The following is an 18,833-nucleotide window of genomic DNA, read 5'->3' as shown; positions in this document are numbered from 1 at the left end:
CTCATGTTTAAGAGTGAGTGACGGATGTGTTGACGGCCATCTTTGTTTCTGCCTCCCTTTGAAAAGGGTTTTCTAATACATGTTTTAATTAGTCATGATACGATGCCATCAAGCCGCAAAGGGTTCGTAACACTTACGATGACGCTTCACATATTTTGCAGATGTTTCATGAGATGCTAAGAAGTAAAAATGAGGGTATTGTCTGAATTATCTGAAGCTGCGAGCCTCATGTCTTATGAAAAATGAATCATAATCATATGTCTCCCAACTCTGAGACTCAGTCATTCCACATCAGAGGAGTAATAGCTCATCAATCTCTCGAGGGACATTATATCTCTGCAGCACAAGCCTCATGGTCTATTCAAGAGGTTTGGTGAACGTTAAAGTGAAATGACAGACAGGAATACAGATGTGAGTTCAGGAGATAATCGCCAGGCTCTGGTAACGGCAGAGGGAATATCAGGAGAGAGATGACGTCTACATGAAAGTGATGATGTTCTGTCAGTTATCAACATGTTGACAATCTCCAGTTTAAGGATACCAGTGAAGTCCTAAAGCTGCATTATCTCTCCTGGCCACCAGGGGGTGGGGAACTCCTCTGGTTGTATAGAAGTCTATGCTTCATGTGTTAAAGCTGCATTCTCTCTCCTGACCACCAGAAAAAGAAGAACAAAAAGCTGGTTCACATGTTACTTCTAGACTAGATTACTGCAACTCCTTATTATCAGGCTGCTCTAATAAGTCTTGTAGTACCATATTACCCCACTAGAGAGCTTGTAGTACCATATTACCCCACTAGAGAGCTTGTAGTACCATATTACCCCACTAGAGAGCTTGTAGTAACATATTACCCCACTAGAGAGCTTGTAGTACCATATTACACCACTAGAGAGCTTGTAGTAACATATTACCCCACTAGAGAGCTTGTAGTACCATATTACCCAACTAGAGAGCGTGTAGTACCATATTACCCCACTAGAGAGCTTGTAGTACCATATTACACCACTAGAGGCTTGTGCAACATATTACCCAACTAGAGAGCTTATAGTACCATATCACCCAACTAGAGAGCTCTGAGTACCATATTACACAACTAGAGATCTTATAGTACCATATCACCCAACTAGAGAGCTTATAGTACCATGTACCCCACTAGAGAGCTGTGGTACCATATTACCCCACTAGAGGCTTGTGGTACCATATTACCCCACAAGAGAGAACACGTAGTACCATATTACCCCACTAGAGAGCTTGTAGTACCATATTACCCCACAAGAGAGCATGTAGTACCATATTACCCAACAAGAGAGCATGTAGTACCATATTACCCCACTAGAGAGCTTGTAGTACCATATTACCCCACTAGAGAGCTTGTAGTACCATGTTACCCCACTAGAGAGCTTGTAGTAACATATTGCCCCACTACAGAGCTTGTAGTACCATATTGCCCCACTAGAGAGCTTGTAGTACCATGTTACCCCACTAGAGAGCTTGTAGTACCATATTACCCCACTAGAGAGCTTGTAGTACATATTACCCACTAGAGGCTTGTAGTACCATAGTACCCCACTAGAGAGCTTGTAGTACCATATTACCCCACTAGAGAGCTTGTAGTACCATGTTACCCCACTAGAGAGCTTGTAGTAACATATTGCCCCACTAGAGAGCTTGTAGTAACATATTACCCCACTAGAGAGCTTGTAGTACCATATTACCCAACTAGAGAGCGTGTAGTACCATATTACCCCACTAGAGAGCTTGTAGTACCATATTACCCAACAAGAGAGCATGTAGTACCATATTACACCACTAGAGAGCTTGTAGTACCATATTACCCCACTAGAGAGCTTGTAGTACCATGTTACCCCACTAGAGAGCTTGTAGTACCATATTACCCCACTAGAGAGCATGTAGTACCATATTACCCCACTAGAGAGCTTGTAGTACCATAATGCCCCACTAGAGAGCTTGTAGTACCATATTACCCACTAGAGAGCTTGTAGTACCATGTTACCCCACTAGAGAGCTTGTAGTAACATATTACCCCACTAGAGAGCTTGTAGTACCATGTTACCCCACTAGAGAGCTTGTAGTACCATATTACACCACTAGAGAGCTTGTAGTACCATATTACCCAACAAGAGAGCATGTAGTACCATATTACACCACTAGAGAGCTTGTAGTACCATATTACCCAACAAGAGAGCTTGTAGTACCATGTTACCCCACTAGAGAGCTTGTAGTACCATATTACTCCACTGGAGAGCATGTAGTACCATATTACCCCACTAGAGAGCTTGTAGTACCATATTACCCCACTAGAGAGCATGTAGTACCATATTACCCCACTAGAGAGCTTGTAGTACCATATTACCCCACTAGAGAGCTTGTAGTACCATATTACCCCACTAGAGAGCTTGTAGTACCATGTTACTCCACTAGAGAGAACTATGTAGTACCATATTACCCCACTAGAGAGCTTGTAGTACCATATTACCCCACAAGAGAGCATGTAGTACCATATTACCCCACAAGAGAACACGTAGTACCATATTACCCCACTAGAGAGCTTGTAGTACCATATTACCCAACAAGAGAGCATGTAGTACCATATTACCCCACTAGAGAGCTTGTAGTACCATATTACCCCACATAGGAGGAAGCGCTGTGCCAACGGCTGCTTGTTTCAGTAGTGGCGTATTGCTTTTATTTTATTGTCTTTTTTTTGCACTTTTCCTCTCTTTTCTTCTTCTTTTCTTTCACGTTTGTCTTAGTTACGGTCGGACACTGGACCATAACTACTTTTTTCGATACTTCTACTGTGGCTTTTGTTCACTTTGTCGTGAGTATCGGTGAGCCGCAGCATAACAATGACTGGGACCGTCGTCTACTCGCGCTCAGCTGATCGCGCTGTGCAGGCGAAGCTTCTGCCTGGAGACAGACCTGTGATCCGCTGGAGCTACGGAGAAGGGCCCGCGCTGCCGAGCGGGTGTCAAGCGGAGGGCTAAAACGAGGAGATACAAACCCTCGGTACCGTCGATCATAACGGGGAACGTGAGGTCTTTGGCGAATAAGGCGGATGAGCTTGGCGCGCTGGTAATGACCGAGAGGGTCTTCCGTGAGAGCAGTCTTTGTGTTTCACTGAGGCGTGGCTGCACGCGGACTATCCGGATCACAGCGTCTTTGCCCGGCTTCAGGACTGTTCGGGCTGACAGAGACGCTACACAGGCGGTAAGAAGAGGGGCGGGATCGCTGTTTATGTGAATGAACGGTGGTGCCACCCGGACCATGTGTGCGTGAAGGAGCGCTTCTGTAGCGAACATTGAACTGTTGGCCGTGGGGATGCGCCCGTACTATTTGCCGAGAGAGTTCACGTCCGCCATTTTGGTTGTCGTGTCGTGCGCCATCAGCTGGCGCTGAGGAAGCTGTGGACACCATCCACTCACTGTGTCTGCTCTGCTGAATCATCAGCCTGGAGCATTCATGGCCATCACTGGTGACTTTAACCACACCACATTGGATAAAGCTCTGCCAACCTTCCATCAATACATAGACTGCCCAACAAGGAACAATAAAACTCTGGACTTGCTGTATGCTAATACTAAGGACGCATACAAAGCCACTGCCCTTCCCCCCCTCGGCAGGTCTGATCATGACCTGGTCAGCTGACACCCAGGTATGTTCCTCTGGTGAAGAGGCTGCCGGTGACCACCAGGACTGTGAGGAGGTGGTCTATGGAGGCTAACGACGCTCTACAGGACTGCTTCGAGTCAACGGACTGGGATGTGCTGTGTGGACCGCACGGGAGGACATCAACAGTATGACCGACTGCATCACGGAATACATCAAGTTCTGTGAACACACCACCATCCCATCACGGACTGTCGCTGCTTCCCAACAACAAGCCCTGATCACCAGGGACCTGAAGGCGCTTCTTAACATGAAGAAAGCTGCTTTCAGGTCTGAGACAGGGATGAGCTGAGGAAAGCCCAGCGCAACCTGAAGGTGAAGCTCAGGGAGGCAAGGACTCCTACAGGAGGAAGCTGAGGCCAAACTCCAGCTGAACAACACAAGGAGGTGTGGTCTGGCATGAAGCAGATAACTGGCTTCAAGGTGGGAGGAGACAGCCAGGGGCTCCCTGGAGAGGGCCAACGAGCTGAACTGTTTTTTCAATAGGTTCAGTTCACAGCCCTTCCCCCTCTCCTCCCCCCATCACCCCTCCCACACACCCCCTCCCCTCTGTCCCCCTGCTGAGCTGCACATCCACCGAGCGCTCAATAACAATGGGCTCCCCCACCCTCCCCCTCTCTCTGTGACGACTGACCAGGTGAGAAGACAGCTGGAGAAACTACACCAGCGCAGAGCTGAAGGTCCTGATGGCATCAGCCCCAGGGTCCTAAAGACCTGCGCCACCCAGCTGTCTGGTGTCCTGCAGCGCCTCTTCAACCTCAGCCTGAGGCTGGGAAGTCCCGTGCTGTGGAAGACGTCGTGCCTGGTCCCTGTCCCAAAGAAGTCAGCACCATCTGGCCTCAACGACTACCGACCGTCGCCTCACCTCCCATGTGATGAAGGTGCTGGAGGCTGGTCTTGGCCCACCTCCGGCCGCAGGTGAAATCATCGTTGGACCCTCTGCAATTTGCTTACCAGCCTCATGTGGGAGTGGACGGCGCCATCATCTACCTGCTGCAACGAGCTCAGTCGCACCTGGATGGAACCGATGTCTCTGTGAGAGTCACTTTCTTTGACTTCTCCAGTGCATTTAACACCATCCAGCCACTGCTGCTGAGTGAGAAGCTGCGGGTGGCCGGTGTGGACGCGTCCACCATCTCCTGGATCACTGACTACCTCACAGGCAGACCACAGTTTGTCAGAATGGGGCGTGTGCTGTCTGGAACGGTGGTCAGTGATGTTGGAGCCCCACAGGAACTGTTCTGTCTCCCTTCCTCTTCACCCTGTACACCAGTGACTTCCAGTACAACACGGAGTCATGCCATCTGCAGAAGTACTCTGATGATTCTGCAGTGGTCGGGTGTATTAGGGATGGGCGGAGGAGGAGTACAGGGCAGTGGTGAGTGACTTTGTAAAGTGGGCCGATGAGAACCACCTGCGGCTGAACGTGGCCAAGACCAGAGAGATGGTGGTGGACTTCAGGAGGAAGGCGGCAGCTCCTACACCTCTGAGTGTCCTGGGAGTGGGCGTGGACATGGTGGAGGAGTACAAGTACCTGGGCGTCTCCAACGACAGCCGACTGAACTGGAAGGCCAACATCAACGCTGTGTGCAAGAAGGGATGAGTCGTCTCTGTTTCCTGAGAAAGCTTCGATCCTTCAACGTGTGCAGCAAGATGCTGGAGTTATTCTACCAGTCGGTTGTCGCCAGTGTGCTGCACTTTGCCATTGTCTGCTGGGGAGCAGCATCGAGCCGGTGACACCAGCCGTCTTAACAAACTGGTTAGGAAGGCTGGCTCCATCATCGACTGCCAGCTGGAGCACCTGGAACAGGTGGTGGAGAGGAGGTCGTTGAAGAAACTGGTGTCCATATTGGACAACCCGGACCACCCTCTCCACCACCTCCTACAGGGACAGAGGAGTACTTTCTCCAGACGTCTCCTCACGCTCCGCTGCCACAAGGAGAGATACAGGAGAACATTCCTGCCGACGGCTATGAGGCTCTACAACAGTTCACCTCTTGCCAGATCACCCTAACCCTTCTTATATTTTGTGTTTTGTTTTTTTATTCTTGTGTGTTGCTGCTACTGACTCGACAAATTTCCCCTTGGGGATTAATAAAGTATATATCTATCTATCTATCTATCTATCTATCTAGAGAGCTTGTAGTACCATGTTACCCCACTAGAGAGCTTGTAGTACCATATTACCCCACTAGAGAGCATGTAGTACCATATTACCCCACTAGAGAGCTTGTAGTAACATATTACCCCACTAGAGAGCTTGTAGTACCATGTTACCCCACTAGAGAGCTTGTAATACCATATTACCCCACTAGAGAGCTTGTAGTAACATATTACCCCACTAGAGAGCTTGTAGTACCATAGTACCCCACTAGAGAGCTTGTAGTAACATATTACCCCACTAGAGAGCTTGTAGTACCATGTTGCCCACTAGAGAGCTTGTAGTAACATATTACCCCACTAGAGAGCTTGTAGTAACATATTACCCCACTAGAGAGCTTGTAGTACCATATTACCCAACTAGAGAGCGTGTAGTACCATATTACCCCACTAGAGAGCTTGTAGTACCATATTACCCAACAAGAGAGCATGTAGTACCATATTACACCACTAGAGAGCTTGTAGTACCATATTACCCCACTAGAGAGCTTGTAGTACCATGTTACCCCACTAGAGAGCTTGGTGCCATATTACCCACTAGAGGCATGGTGCCATATTGCCCCACTAGAGAGCTTGGTGCCATAATACCCCACTAGAGAGCTTGTGGTACCATATTACCCCACTAGAGGCTTGTAGTACCATGTTACCCACTAGAGAGCTTGTAGTAACATATTACCCCACTAGAGAGCTTGTAGTACCATGTTGCCCACTAGAGGCTTGTGGTACCATATTACACCACTAGAGAGCTTGTGTACCATATTGCCCAACAAGAGGCATGTAGTACCATATTACACCACTAGAGAGCTTGTAGTACCATATTACCCAACAAGAGAGCTTGTAGTACCATGTTACCCCACTAGAGAGCTTGTAGTACCATATTACTCCACTGGAGAGCATGTAGTACCATATTACCCCACTAGAGAGCTTGTAGTACCATATTACCCCACTAGAGAGCATGTAGTACCATATTACCCGACTAGAGAGCTTGTAGTACCATATTACCCCACTAGAGAGCTTGTAGTACCATATTACCCCACTAGAGAGCTTGTAGTACTATGTTACCCCACTAGAGAGCTTGTAGTACCATGTTACCCCACTAGAGAGCTTGTAGTATCATGTTACACCACTAGAGGCTTGTAGTACCATATTACCCCACTAGAGAGCTTGTAGTACACTAGATATGCTGCTATAGGCTTATAGAATGCTGTGATGAGGTGAGCCAGACTCTATCTCCGGCCCCCTGACACAGCACCGGTCTACTATTCTTTTCCATGCAGGTGGTGACATCACAGGGTCGATTCCCATCTAAAAAATACCAATGTAGTTTCAGTACAGAAGAAGAAAAACTTCACAGCTGTTGAGTCAGAGTCGTTGTGAGCCGATTGATGTTTATGATCAACAAACGTCTTCTTGAACTCTGATCTCAGGGAGACTCTCTCTCACACACACACACACATCAATGGTTTGATCACACACACACACACACACACTCACTCACCACGGCTCTCAAATCTGCAAACAACCAGATTATTCAAAGCACCAATTTTTAAATCGTGAAGACAGCCTCCTCACGCCTCCTCCTCTTCCTCCTCCTCTTCCTCCTCTTCCTCCTCAGTCAGGAAGCTTCAAGCACAATCGATGCTTACCAACATGTTGCTAGCACCAGTTGCTTAGTAACCGCCAGGCCTTTGCTTTCCACGATACCGCGGCTCACTAATTCTATGCCAGAGCTAAATTTAGAAACGTCCTTTTATTTATCCCTCGCCGGGTTGACGGGAAGAGTCGGTCCTGATGTTCAGCCTCGGCATGTGAACTCAACGCCTGCAGCTGTTGGGTCATCACACCAGCTCAGAGACCAGATCCAGATTATATCATCTACTCATGGATCTCCGGCAGTGTGTTCCCCTCACCTTCACACGTTGACCCTGGGAGGTGAACAGAATTAAGAATGATTGTGGGATGGGTTTAGGTGAGTGGGAGACTGGTTGAGTCCAGTAAAGGATTGGGTTAGAGTTGTATTCCATATTATGAATTGTTTTAAGGTAAATAGAACCCTTAGGAATGTCTAAAGTGGAACAAAGGGGGACAGAATTAAGAAGAGGTGGCGTCTAACGCCAAGAACTCTTCTCCGCTCGGAAAAGCGCTTTGTTGACCTGTCCGACGCTCCTTTTGAGGGGAGCGTCAGCAGGAAGGCGGGGCTTAAATAAGAGGAAATTACAGTTCATTTTTTAAAATAATGATTAATTATAGTATTATAAAGGTAGACATTTTTAATTACAGTTAATAAAGAAAACCTCGATGTAAAATAAAGAAGGAATAATAAGGGTTAAGACCAGAGGGCCGAAGAATGACCAGCAGCAGGGCAGTTGGAGAGGAGATGTTAAGGGTAAGAGAGAGGGAGGGGCTCCCCGAGTATCGATCTTATTTGAACCTTTATGAGTATTAGTGATTAGATAATGTCTAATATTATAAATCTGAAGTGACTCTTTCTCTTCAGACTCTCCAGAAGGCACACGTCCTCAGGGTCAACAAGCATTTCGGCCATCATCACCCGACACTCTGGCCTGAGGGAGGCCCTCCCAGGTGACCAGGTGTATGAGTGAAACCTCTGGAGGGGTCACTGGACAAAGTGTTTTGACATCATAAGTTTAGATTCCTCAGGTAAGATTTTTTAGGATACTGTTCTTAATTTTAGATTCAGCAGTACGGGGCGTGTGTTCTGAGTCATGGCTGAGGCCAGTACATAATGCCAATGTAGAGATGTGTTCCCCTGAAGAACTCGGGGTTCATAGCCCCACAGAGTGGCGCTGCACGGAACAGTCAAAAGGGTCGGTGTTCAATCCAGCTGCATGAAAACTACGCCACCTGCTGTCGTAAAGGTGTAAATGTGTACTTGCACTTTCATAACCGGGCTTCTGGTCGCAGTGCTCACTCCTCTCCGCCTCCAGGGCCGGGGGGGGGGGGGGGGTCTCTGTGGACAGGGGAGCAGGACTTAGGACCAGAACCCAGGTCACGTGGCAGAAGGCCAGAACCCGGGTCGGGATCTCACCGCAGCAGGCCGACCTTCAGCTGCTGGCCGAGTGTGTGCGCCAGTTCACCTCGGAGGAGTTCTGCTTCACACACGACAGCCCGAACATGTGACCCGAGTGTGTGTGTGACCCGACTCACACACACACACACACACACACACACACCCACACACTCACTCACTCATTGTTACGCCCGGCTTAGGGGAGCCTGAGCGTGACATTAATACGGGTCTCCCCACCTCCCAAATTAGGACCAATGTGGCAGATTATCCTAAACTAAATGTTTTTATTGTGAACACAAGTGTCCTCCATTCTTCAGGGTGAAGCCTGGACCAAAAATAACAAACACAACAATCTGTGAAAGTCACCTAACTTCCCTCGACCACAAAAGGAACAAAGAAAGTGCCGATGTCTTCCTGTCTCCCTCCCAGAGAACAGGAGAACACAGGGTTAAACCAAATGGCCGCTCACCCCTACCGACACGCTAACTCACCCCACGACCCACGGAACTGTGCGGCCCGCACGGCCTGCTGGAAGCTGGAGAAGGCGACACGGGTTCCCTCCTCGCCGGCCGATTACCTGAAAGAAAGAAAAAGCACAACACATAACACACAGCACCCCCCTCAGGCAGGGAGGTGAACAACACGACTAATCCCCTTGACACTCTGGGCCATAACACACACACACACACACACACTCACACTCACACACTCACACACACACACACAGAGAGAGCTCATTAGCCATGTATGTGTCTGTGCGAGAAGTCATTTGTTTGTCTTTAAGCAGCTAAACTTTCTTTTATCCTGCTGATAATAGAACGATTAGCATCTCAAAACCACAAAAGGGCTTTTGAATCCGACCTCAGGCTCACACTTACACACACACACACACACATACACACACGCCTACACACACACACACACACACACACACACACACACACACACACACACACACATAGGCAGACTTAGGGTCCCAGGCCTCCTGTTGTGTAGCATACGGTGATTACAAAGACGCTTGTGTGTGTGTTCCCTGGCTGGTGGTTAACACACTAATGAGTCAAACTGTGTGTGTGTGTGTGTGTGTGTGTGTGTGTGTGTGTTGATATAGCAGAGATGCTAATGAGTAAAGTCGCTTGAGAAGCTGAGGACTCAATCTTCTCCACTTGGACTCTGAACATTTAATTAGTTATTTTCCATTCAGATAACTACGTTCTTTACAGTCACTACAAGGACTAACGTGGTAGTGTTGGTTCTGGTGCCCCCTGTGGACTAAAGTGGTAGTGTTGGTTCTGGCGCCCCCTGTGGACTAAAGTGGCAGCGTTGGTTCTGCTGCCCCCTGTGGACTAAAGTGGTAGTGTTGGTTCTGGTGCCCCCTGTGGACTAAAGTGGTAGTGTTGGTTCTGGCGCCCCCTGTGGACTAAAGGGGTAGTGTTGGTTCTGGTGCCCCCTGTGGACTAAAGGGGTAGTGTTGGTTCTGGTGCCCCCTGTGGACTAAAGTGGTAGTGTTGGTTCTGGTGCCCCCTGTGGACTAAAGTGGCAGCGTTGGTTCTGCTGCCCCCTGTGGACTAAAGTGGTAGTGTTGGTTCTGGTGCCCCCTGTGGACTAAAGTGGTAGTGTTGGTTCTGGCGCCCCCTGTGGACTAAAGTGGTAGTGTTGGTTCTGGTGCCCCCTGTGGACTAAAGGGGTAGTGTTGGTTCTGGTGCCCCCTGTGGACTAAAGGGGTAGTGTTGGTTCTGGTGCCCCTGTGGACAAAAGTGGTAGTGTTGGTGCTGGTGGCCCCTGTGGACTAAAGTGGTAGTGTTGGTTCTGGTGCTCCCTGTGGACAAAAGTGGTAGTGTTGGTTCTGGCGCCCCTGTGGACTAAAGTGGTAGTGTTGGTTCTGGTGCCCCTGTGGACTAAAGTGGTAGTGTTGGTTCTGGCGCCCCTGTGGACTAAAGTGGTAGTGTTGGTTCTGATGCCCCTGTGGACTAAAGTGGTAGTGTTGGTTCTGGCGCCCCCTGTGGACTATAGTGGTATTGTTGGTTCTGGTGCCCCTGTGGACTAAAGGGTAGTGTTGGTTCTGGTGCCCTGTGGACCAAAGGGGTAGTGTTGGTTCTGGTGCCCCCTGTGGACTAAAGTGGTAGTGGTGGTTCTGGTGCCCCCTGTGGACTAAAGTGGTAGTGTTGGTTCTGGTGCCCCCTGTGGACTAAAGGGGTAGTGTTGGTTCTGGTGCCCCCTGTGGACTAAAGTGATAGTGTTGGTTCTGGTGCCCCCTGTGGACTAAAGTGGTAGTGTTGGTTCTGGCGCCCCCTGTGGACTAAAGTGGTAGTGTTGGTTGTGGTGACTGAACGGAGGTCTTTAGAGGACCAGGACTACATTGAGACTGGTCCAGGACCAGTTAAAGGTTCCTCACAGTAAATGTAATAAAAAGAACCTCTCGGTGCGTTGAAGACTTAATACTTTGGGTCAGTGGGAGACACGAACAGAACCAGATCACCTGTCTGCCTGTCTGCCTGTCTCTGATTAGTTTGTGCTCATGAGACATTTTTCCCACAATGCAACATCATCTGACCGTCCTGCTTCCATTTAAATCAAATTTTTTTGTTGTATGATTGCAACAAGACAAAGAAATAAATCAACATTGCAACACAGCGCACACATCAAACGACATCAGCATGACAACATCGCCCTGAGTGACAGGCCGAGGTGGTAACCGTGGCAACAGGTTGTCAGAGCGGGGATGATGTATCTTTAGGAGGAGGTGTGTATGAGTTAGTGTGTGTCTGTGTGTGTGTGTTGTGTGAGTGTGCCTGTGTTTGTCTGTGTGTGTGTTTCTCTGTGTGTTTGCGTGTGTGTTGTGTGTGTCTATGTGTGTTACTGTGTGTGTATGTGTGTGTGTGTGTGCATGTGTGTGAGTGTGTGTGTGGAGGTATTTGTGTGTGGAGATGTGTATGTGTGTCTGTAGGTGTGTGGAGGTGTGTGTGTGTAGAGATGTGTGTGTGTGTACGTGACTGTAGGTGTGTGTGTGGAGGTGTGTGTGAAGTGTGTGTGTGGAGTGTGTGTGTGTGTTTGGAGATGTTTGTATTTGAGGTGCGTGTGTGTATGTGTGGAGTGTGTGTGTGTGTTTGTAGATGTGTGTGTGTGTGCGTGTGTCTGTAGGTGTGTGTGTGTGTGTGTGTGGAGGTGTGTGTGTGTGTGTGTGTTTGGAGATGTGTGTCTGGTTTCGGTCATTACGGCGACAGTAGAACAGACACTGTGACCCTTTTTATGCGACTTTAACAAAAGAGGAGGATTAGGAGGAAGAGGAGGAGGAAGAGGAAGAAGAGGAGGAGGAGGAGGAGGAACAGAGCATTCTCTCATCTCTCAGACTTTAACTGCAGGCATTTTGGTTTGAGTGCTTTGTTATTGTCATGAATGGAAGAGGTTCTTGATGACGTCATTGACAGGAAGTCGAGTCAGACGAACATGTAGTCATGACATGTAGTCATGACATGTAGTTATGACATGTAGTTATGACATGTAGTCATGACATGTAGTCATGACATGTAGTCATGACATGTAGTTATGACATGTAGTTATGACATGTAGTTATGACATGTAATAACTACATGTCATAACATGTAGTTATGACATGTAGTTATGACATGTAGTCATGACATGTAGTCATGACATGTAGTCATGACATGTAGTTATGACATGTAGTTATGACATGTAGTCATGACATGTAGTTATGACATGTAGTTATTACATGTAGTTATGACATGTAGTTATGACATGTAGTCATGACATGTAGTCATGACATGTAGTTATGACATGTAGTCATGACATGTAGTCATGACATGTAGTCATGACATGTAGTCATGACATGTATTTATGACATGTAGTTATGACATGTAGTCATGACATGTAGTTATCACATGTAGTTATGACATGTAGTCATGACATGTAGTCATGACATGTAGTTAAGACATGTAGTTAAGACATGTAGTCATGACATGTAGTCATGACATGTAGTTATGACATGTAGTCATGACACGTGTGTCATGTGATGAACATTGTTGACGTTCTGAATTAAACGTGTTGCTGCTCAATACTCAGTTTGAAGTATTTTTAGATATTTTGATAAACGTACATTGAGTAGATTTCTGGAAGGTTCTTGTGAAGCATGATGATGATGAGGAGGAGGAAGAATATCCATTAAATAGAGATGAAGAGATGGAGGAGAGAGTGAAGAAGAGGAGTAGGAAGGTGAGAGCTGGAGGTGACGGTGGAGAGAGGTGACCTCTCCAAGCATTGATCACAGCATCTCAGTCATCAATAACCTGATAGAGATCTGATAGGAGGCTGTCTGGACACAAACACATGCACACACGCACAGTCTTCAGTAAGATCTTCTTCAAGGGGTGTTGTTGTGGAAAAATAAGAAAATGTACTTCTTGTTGGGATAATATGATAAACTTCATATAAATATATATATACTATGAATATGATATAAAAACATAAAAGCTGGAGGACTGAGATGATGAAACTGGTTTAGTTTGTAATCAAGAGTGAAAACTGACATTTAGAAACATGTTTCAGGTGAAACGCTAGTGTGTGTGTGTGAGAGGTGATGGAGAGAACACAAGCTTCTTGAGGAAGAGGAGGAGGAGGAGAGGATTTAGATAAACAGCTGATGGATTCATACTCTGCACCTAAACTCTGAATATCTGTGTGTGTGTGTGTGTTTGTGTCTGTGTGTGTGTGTGTGTGTGTGTGTGTGTGGTCCGACAGCAGCATGAATATACAGAGAAACCACAGATGTATGTTGGAAACCATGGCAACAGAGAGGGTCCAACCTGTGTTTGAATGCATTTGTATTGAGCACACACACACACACACACCTCAACAACAAAAACCTGAAGAAGTTCATGTGACGATGTCAGAGAATATAGAGAAATCTTTTTGTTGCTTCTGTTTACAGCCAAGATGTGTTTGTTGAACAACAAGAACAATAAACAATCCTCGAGTCCAGTTGATGAACTCAAAGAAGAGTCTGAGCCTGAAACCTAAACCAAGGTCCAACAAGACCTCTATCAGGACTAAGGTCTAACAAGACCAGTAGATATGAGTCCTCTATCAGTGTTATGTGTTGGTGTGGAGATTGAACCCAACGCAGACGGACACCAGCTTGAATAGAATCAGTGCTCTTTATTCCAAAAACAAGGCAAAACAGAAATAACAAAAGGCAGGGTCTCAGACCAAAGTCTCTTGCTCCGAGGTCGGGAGGAAGCTCGACCAACACTCAACAAAAAGGAAAGAATAGTCAAAGTGGGCTCCTCACTCAGGTGACGACCGTGTCTCTACACTGAGCGAAAAACAAAACAGCACCGGTCTACAGAGTAACGACGAGAAGATGAACTCACAGGGCGAGTGAACGTACGGACTGGCCTCAGGTTGGTAAACCAACAACCTGACAGTGAGTAAGAGCAGGGCCGGGGTATTTAAGCCAGCTGGAGATGATCAGGTGAGATGAGCCCCAGCTGGCTCTTCTGGAGGAAGGCGTGACCGTGGGCGGAGTTCGGAGGAGGGAAACTGCAGGGGAGACAGAGATCCTAACAATCAGGACTAAGGTCTCACAAGACCAGTAGAGATGAGTCCTCTATCAGCACTAAGGTCCAACAAGACCAGTAGAGATGAGTCCTCTATCAGCACTAAGGTCCAACAAGACCAGGAGAGATGAGTCCTCTATCAGGACTAAGGTCTAACAAGACCAGTAGAGATGAGTCCTCTATCAGCACCAAGGTCTAACAAGACCAGTAGAGATGAGTCCTCTATCAGGACTAAGGTCTAACAAGACCAGTAGAGATGAGTCCTCTATCAGGACTAAGGTCTAACAAGACCAGTAGAGATGAGTCCTCTATCAGGACTAAGGTCTCACAAGACCAGTAGAAATGAGTCCTCTATCAGGACTAAGGTCTAACAAGACCAGTAGAGATGAGTCCTCTATCTACACTAAGGTCTCACAAGACCAGTACAGATGAGTCCTCTATCAGCACCAAGGTCCAACAAGACCAGTAGAGATGAGTCCTCTATCAGGACTTAGGTCTAACAAGACCAGTAGTGATGAGTCCTCAATCAGGACTTAGGTCCAACAAGACCAGTAGAGATGAGTCCTCTATCAGCACCAAGGTCCAACAAGACCAGTAGAGATGAGTCCTCTATCAGCACCAAGGTCCAACAAGACCAGGTAGACGGGGTCCTAGAGACACCTGTCCCCTCCATTATGTCTCCACCTCTCTGGGGGTCCCGAGGCCTTGAAGCCAGCTGGGGGATGGACTCCCTCCAGCTGGTCCTGGTCTGCTCCCAGATGGACCTGGAGAACCTCTAAAGGTCCAGGAGGACTGACCACCTCCACGGACTCCTCTAGACACGGAGGAGGAGGAGGAGGAGGAGCTCCTGACCCTTTAAAGGTGAGCCCTACAGAGGAAACTCACCCCTCATCCCTCCATCCCTCCATCCCTAAACCCTCCATCCCTCCATCCCTCCATGCCTAAACCCTCCATCCCTCATCCCTAAACCCTCCATCCCTCATCCCTCCATTCCTAAACCCTCCATCACTCTATCCCTCATCCCTCCATCCCTCTATCCCTCATCCCTCCATCCCTCTATCCCTCATCCCTCATCCCTGATCCCTCCATCCCTCTATCCCTCATCCCTCATCCCTGATCCCTCCATCCCTCATCCCTCCATCCCTCTATCCCTCATCCCTGATCCCTCCATCCCTCCATCCCTCTATCCCTCATCCCTGAACCCTCCATCCCTCTATCCCTCATCCCTCCATCCCTGAACCCTCCATCCCTCTATTCCTCATCCCTCCATCCTTCCATCCCTCATCCCATCCCTAATCCCTCATCCCTCATCCCTCCATCCCTCCATCCATCATCCCTCATCCCTCCATCCCTCACCGTCCATCAGCTGCTATTTTAAACATTCTGATGTCTTTTTTGTTTCTTTTTTGGAGTTAACGACCTTCTCCCCCTCATTTCCCATGTGTGTGTGTCTGTATGTGTGTGTCTATATGTGTGTGTGTCTGTCTGTGTGTGTCTGTCTGTGTGTATGTCTATGTGTGTCTATATGTGTGTGTGTGGTCTGACTGATGGCCATTCTGTTTGTGACAGGTTTCTAAAGAGAGGAGGCAACGTGAAAAGAAAGAGAGCGAGTGAGACGGATTGAGAGAGAGGCCATAGAGCATGCTAGGACTTTGTGTGTGTGTGTGTGTTTCTTTGTGTATGTGTGTGTGTTTCTGTGTGTGTGTTTCTTTGTGTGTCTGTGTGTGTGTGTGTGTTGGGCTGTAGGAAGGTTCGGTCTAATTTGCAGCTCATTGAATAGAAACAAGCTTCCTATGACGGCCGGGTTGGGGGGTCGTCAGTGTGTGTGTGTGTGTGTGTTTGTTTGTGTGGGTGTTAGTCTGTGTGAGAGTGTGTGTGTGTGTGTGTGTGTGTGTGAGTGTGAACCAGGGTTGGATGTGAACCAGGTCTCTTGGTTACAGAGCGAATGATTATCATGTTGAGCTGATGAAAAACTCAATGTGTCTAAAACTTGTCATTTAATTTTTTTAGGATATGCTCCTATGACAAACGTGAATGTTTTCTCCTGTCAATGTGTTCATGCCTTGACTGGCATCATGCATGCTTATTTTTGGAATTATTGGATTAGTTAAAGCAATAGTTTATAACATAACAAATCACAGAAAGTGGGCGTTTATTGGGGACCAAATAACAATGATTAAACATTTTGAAAAGTCCCCATTATCCTTAGCGTTCATTTTTAAAGCCTTCAGATCATCCTTCAAGAAGATGGAAGTCATTTGAACAAGTTTTGTGGGAGAAATCCAAAAATGTAAAACGGTAAAAACGCCCAACTTTGGCAAATTATTACTTTTGTTCAAATCGCACAAGATGTGTATGTGTGTGCATGTTAAAGGATGCACTGTGCACATATACTGCACGTTTGGACTGATTATCCCCAATAGTGTAGAAGTTGTAAGCATCGAAAAACAAGACACGCCCCTAAGAGGTTCATTGGGCCATATCTCCTTAACTCAATGAGATATCAAAAAGCATTGTTTACATCTAGGTGATATATCTTCACTCATGATCCACATAACGTTTGGTATGAATCAGACCCAGCGTTTAGGAGAACTGGAAAATTATGTGTTTTTCACAAAATTCTAAATGACTGAAATTCTAAGTAGGCGGAGCTTAGAGTTCTAAGAGGCTTTTGGTAGAACAGGTCCAAGTGGACATGTGTGAGAAAGTTCAAGTCAATCGGACATTCTGCGTGAGGGGCGTCGTCGGTCAAACTTTGAAGGGGCCCTAGAAAGCAACTTTCATTGATCCAAATTTGACGTGTGTCGGTACACGTGTGATGTCACTGCTCCTGCTGGAAACACACCGCTGAGTAAATAACTGTAAATCTGTCGTTCATTTAATCTGCAAACACCTCGAGGCTGCAGCTGCTGGACGACTGCTTTCCCAGAATGCTTCACTGCTCAAAGACCCAGAAAGGCTGTGTGTGTATGTGTGTGTGTCTGTGTGTGTGTGTCTGTGTGTCTTTGTGTCTGTGTGTTAAGTCACTTGGGCATATTTCCACATGGCACCAGTCCTTTACTGTTGGCCCGAGATCTACACACACACACACACGCAGCGCACACACACACAAAGACACGCTTGACCCTTGTTTCACGGAAACCAGAACGGACATTCTGGAAGGACCTTCATGGGTCAGACACGGTTCCATCAATGTCTTAAAGCTGCATGTGAACAGCATATTGCTGCCGTTAGCTTGTTAGCTCGTTAGCTGCCCATACTGCTCATCACCGGGAAGCTTTCAGGTGGAATAGAGATCCAAAGTCGGTTCACTTGCTTCTGGGGTCAAGCGGGTCATTGTGTGTTTGCGTGTGTGTGTGTTTGCATCCTGAAAAGATCAACTTAAGAAGTCGATTCCGATTTGGGAATTTGTGGTATTGGAGTTAGCGTTCCACAACTACAGCTACCAACGTTATGCTACCGACACACACCTTTATATCTCCTGCTCTTCCACCTCCTGTCTCACCTTCCCTTTTTGAAGACGATAACTATATAGTCATCTCAGGAACTTTGCCAAAATGTCACTATTTCTAAAGGTCAACCCAATCAGCACGTGGACGTGTTGGGCTCTGAGACCGGGTGTCCCAACTAAAGGTTACAGCATATTGATATTTACGTCTTTATGAACTCTGGGAACAGATTGTTGAAGGACGAGACCCACGAGGGCCAATGAGCAAGCACACGAAGACCTGAAGTACACGAAGACCTGAAGTACACGAAGACCTGAAGTACACGAAGACGTGAAGTACACGAAGACCTGAAGCACACGAAGACCTGAAGTACACGAAGACCTGAAGCACACGAAGACCTGAAGCACACGGAGACCTGAAGTACACGAAGACGTGAACTCATCGTGACCACGACCAGCCTCATTTACTAATCGTTTAATTTAACAGACTTAAATTCACTGTTAAACCCTCCTCCCCCTCATCTCCATCCCCCCGCCTCCCCTCGCCTCCCCCTGCCTCCCCCTCGCCTCCCCCCGCCTCCCCGCCTTAGTTCCGTTGTTTAGTTCTGTTGTTTAGTTCTGTTGTTTAGTTCTATTGTTTAGTTCCGTTGTTTAGTTCTGTTGTTTAGTTCTGTTGTTTAGTTCTGTTGTTTAGTTCCGTTGTTTAGTTCTGTTGTTTAGTTCCGTTGTTTAGTTCTGTTGTTTAGTTCTGTTGTTTAGTTCCGTTGATTAGTTCTGTTGTTTAGTTCTGTTGTTTAGTTCCGTTGTTTAGTTCTGTTGTTTAGTTCTGTTGTTTAGTTCTGTTGTTTAGTTCTATTGTTTAGTTCTGTTGTTTAGTTCTGTTGTTTAGTTCTATTGTTTAGTTCCATTGTTTAGTTCTGTTGTTTAGTTC

This window comes from Pseudoliparis swirei, chromosome 9, assembly GCF_029220125.1.
Source record: "Pseudoliparis swirei isolate HS2019 ecotype Mariana Trench chromosome 9, NWPU_hadal_v1, whole genome shotgun sequence".
Taxonomy (NCBI): Eukaryota; Metazoa; Chordata; class Actinopteri; order Perciformes; family Liparidae; genus Pseudoliparis; species Pseudoliparis swirei.
The sequence above is the reverse complement of the archived record's forward strand: the minus strand, read 5'-3'. Positions refer to the sequence as shown.